Below are 298 nucleotides of genomic sequence, written 5' to 3'. Positions count from 1 at the left end.
AAATCCTACGAAAGAAAGAAAGAAAGAAAGAAAGAAAGAAAGAAAGAAAGAAAGAAAGAAAGAAAGAAAGAAAGAAAGAAAGGCCGCTAACCAGAGACTTTCTACGAAATGCAGATATAGAATTGTAAAAGGTTCAGTTTTTAGAGCTAAGAATGGGACGTAAATCGATGCATGTCATCTTCCTGACAATGAACATCGCCGCAGATAGATAGATAGATAGATAGATAGATAGATAGATTATAGATAGATAGATTAAAGATAGATAGATTAAAGATAGATAGATTAAAGATAGATAGAT

General features: G+C 31.2%; 1 protein-coding gene across 1 annotated transcript in view; it reads right to left on the bottom strand.

Annotated features, from left to right (window-relative positions):
• The window catches only part of CSUI_006516 (notchless), a gene marked incomplete at its 3' end in the record, with an annotated part of 7180 nt that overhangs the window by 1547 nt on the left and 5335 nt on the right, over window positions 1-298 (bottom strand). The gene's annotated exons all lie outside the window — the stretch shown is intronic.

Source organism: Cystoisospora suis (genome assembly GCF_002600585.1).
Source record: "Cystoisospora suis strain Wien I chromosome Unknown contig_3307, whole genome shotgun sequence".
Lineage (NCBI taxonomy): Eukaryota > Apicomplexa > Conoidasida > Eucoccidiorida > Sarcocystidae > Cystoisospora > Cystoisospora suis.
This window is presented reverse-complemented; position numbering and strand designations above follow the sequence as displayed.